This window comes from Salvelinus sp. IW2-2015, unplaced genomic scaffold, assembly GCF_002910315.2.
Source record: "Salvelinus sp. IW2-2015 unplaced genomic scaffold, ASM291031v2 Un_scaffold3824, whole genome shotgun sequence".
Classification (NCBI taxonomy): Eukaryota; Metazoa; Chordata; class Actinopteri; order Salmoniformes; family Salmonidae; genus Salvelinus; species Salvelinus sp. IW2-2015.
This window is the reverse complement of record NW_019945098.1, coordinates 47,914-51,209: the sequence shown is the minus strand read 5'-3', so window position 1 is coordinate 51,209 and position 3,296 is coordinate 47,914. Positions and strand designations below refer to the sequence as shown.

The window sequence follows — 3,296 nt, the reverse complement described above, 5'->3', positions numbered from 1 at the left end:
AGTTTTCTACTTTATTTGTTGACATGTTACCGTGCTGCATCCAAGATCTCCAACTGGAGCCGAGGGGTCAGCACTAGTAAGATGACGAGTACATTTGTTATAACGAATTTTTTTCATTCTCAATTTCTGGGGGGTTTGTTTTTTTTGTTTTTTTTCGTTTTAATAAAGAAAAAGAGGAGAGAAAAAAGGAAGGCGATGGGATCAACACGGTGGCAGAGAAGGGGTTTATTTGTTGGCTGGGGCAGGCAGTACTATTGACTGTCACTGCCGTCTTTTTTTTATAGGGCTCTCTGCTTTGCTGCCCCAGCCACTAGCTCATCAGCAACTAGATCTACAGAGTTCTCTTACGTGCCTACACACACACACACAAACAGTACTTTAGTATTTTTTTGACTCCAACTAAGTCACATTTCGGAATACATTACCACTACCACAAAACCTTCTGAGAACCATATGTTTCTTGGAGCTTGGTGAGAGTGAGGTTGTGCTCTGATTGTTTTGTAAACACCCAAACAAACAACTTCCTGGGAATGGTGCAGGACAGTTGCTTGGTTCTGCAACATTGTCAGCACATTTAAGGAATTTTACAAAAAAACAACTATTTTCTTAGTATTTCATTCCTTTAACAGAACGTTTCCTGGAAGTTCAAACATGGTTACATTTAATTAAACTTTTTATATATTTTTTTATTACCTCCCATTAAATTGAATGTCACTTCTACTTTTTAAAATTATTTTCAATTGGAAATTACATTAAGTACTGAGCTTGAACAGACAGTTTGATGTCCTGTAAATTAAGTCCATTATCATCATTCTAAATTACCAAAAGTGTCATTATGGACTTGCTGTTCAGAGTCCCACTGCACTGCCCAGAGTCCCACTGCACTGTCCAGAGGGTGGGTGAGCAGCCAAAGTGAAGGTGTTAAAGCAGTCCTGCCTCATCCATCAGAGGAAGAAACACAATGTTTATCTGTTGCTAGGCAGCCAGGGAAAGCGTCTCCTAGCAACCTGAGCTACCTGCGGCAGGGGGGGGGGGGTGATGCAGTGGTGAGGCCCATGTGATGGCTGCTGCAGCTCTTGGAGAGCTCAGGACAAAATCTCTGGCTCGGCTGGAGCAGGGAATGACGACATCACCGCAGCAACGCTGAATGAGATGGGAGGAGGAAGTAGCAGAGGAGAGGAAGGACACATGAAGGTGGACTAGGGATGCTGGCGGTAGGGAGTGGCAGTGGCAGGGAGACATCTCTTTGTTGATCCAGTACTGTAAAGCTTAGCAGCAGCTGGGATACCAGGGAATAATTTCTTACAAAAATAGTTCTGSTGCTCCTGTCCTCATGCTGAGCATATTTAGATCACTGGATGTGCATTGGACACTGTATCCTGTGTTTGATTAAAGGGATATGATATGATGCCATATGAGTGGGGCGATAAGCACTCATCGAGAGGGCTTAAGCGCCTACTTCCTCCTGTCAATTTACTATCTGTTCGAATAGGTCTACTATTCAACGTACACTAAGAAGCAGAAGGGTTTTCTAAACTTTTTAAAACTTGTGACCCAAATATGACCGTCACTCTGTGCACCTAATGTTCTCAACAATGACCTATACTAAGATTAAGAAATGTACAAATAGTGGTGTGATTATAGATTATTCCTGTAACTCGCGACAACACCTCAGATGCCCATGGGCCCACTTTGGGTCACTCATGGTTTAAGAAACCATCCTCAAGAGGATAGGCATGATTCCTTTATCTAATTCTCAGTGTGAATTGAGGACAATGCAGCAGCTCTAAGAATAGCAAAGTGAAATCATTGGTCAGCTTATGCTCAGCGGCATTAGAGGAGCTCGCAGTATCAATAGTGCTGACCTCTCTCCTCCGTTGGGATCTTGGATTGAGTCTGTCAATAGTGCTGACCTCTGCTTCCGTTGGATCTTGGATGAGTCTGTCAATAGTGCTGACTCTCTGCTCCGTTGGGATCTTGGATGAGTCTGTCAATAGTGCTGACTCTCTGCTCCGTTGGGATCTTGGATGAGTCTGTGTCAATAGTGCTGACCTCTCTGCTCCGTTGGGATCTTGGATGAGTCTGTGTCAATAGTGCTGACTCTCTGCTCTCGTTGGGATCTTTGGATGAGACTGTGTCAATAGTGCTGACCTTCTCCGTTCGTTGGATCTTGGATGAGTCTGTCAATAGTGCTGACTCTCCGCTTCCGTTGGGATCTTGGATGAGTCTGTTGTAATAGTGGCTGACCTCTCTGCTCGTTGGGAAATTGGAAGAGTCTGTGTCAATAGTACTGACCTTGTCGTGGAGAATCGTTTCAGAATTATAACACTCTTACAAGAACTTGTGAATTCAATAATTAGGTCTTTTAATACAAATATATCAGTAGCCGGGATGGTCCGCGGAACACACACATTTCCCAGAGCACTGGCTCTTGTATTTATACACATATAGCATATGAGTCCATCCTACATGTAAATTAAAGTTTTCCCCTTAGGTCATCTGCCACCATTATCTTTCATTTCAGGCTTCCTGCTTGTTTACGCCAATAACGCCTGTATCCGCTCTATTAGATGATTACAATGGTGGCAGGACCCTCTCGTGTCCTAAAATTAATATATTGTCTATCTTACCCTAAGCACTTATGTTTGTTCCTCTCTATTTTAACTCTTTATAATGGTAATCCTGCTCTTTCCATGAATGCACTTTAAGTGTCACTCCTCCTTTTTACCTAAGCAGTTAATCGCACTTTAAAGCACTTATGGCTTCGGCCTATTAATACTATCTGTTTAATTCTTGGTTTCCTGTCCGCTCCTGTTTGGTGGTCTAATGTACACCTGTCCTTACTCTATATTGTCATATCCGCCTCTATGTCTAGCACTTACTCACAACCTCTCTGCTCCGTTGGATCTTGGATGAGTCTGTGTCAATAGTGCTGACCTCTCGCTTCGTTGGATCTTGGATGAGTCGTGTCAATAGTGCTACCTCTCCACTCGTTGGGATCTTGGATGAGTCTGTGTCAATAGTGCTGACCTCTCCGCTCCGTTGGGATCTTGGATGGTCTGTGTGATGTCTCCTTCCCCTCAGTCTTCTGTTCCACTTGCTCAGAGAAAAAGAAGAGAACCAGTTCATAGATTTGAATATCCACTGTTGAAATGGGAAACCAAATCTGGTGATATGACACCACTTTAAAATCCCAATGACACCCGCTTCCTTACTTTTGTGTGTACTGCTTTGACAAAGAGCCCTACCTGGTCCCATATGGGCTATGTGTACTATATGGTATGTCTACCATCTTT

The 3,296-nt window shown here is 43.2% G+C and overlaps 1 long non-coding RNA gene across 1 annotated transcript; it reads right to left on the bottom strand.

Annotated features, from left to right (window-relative positions):
• Positions 1 to 289: 289 nt before the first annotated feature.
• On the bottom strand, positions 290 to 3,096 carry LOC139026072 (uncharacterized). Its single transcript, XR_011477779.1, has 3 exons — positions 3,031 to 3,096; positions 1,671 to 2,151; positions 290 to 1,143 (listed from the first exon to the last, which is right to left on the bottom strand). It is a non-coding gene; the product is annotated as an uncharacterized lncRNA (long non-coding RNA).
• Between the last annotated feature and the right edge of the window lie 200 nt (positions 3,097 to 3,296).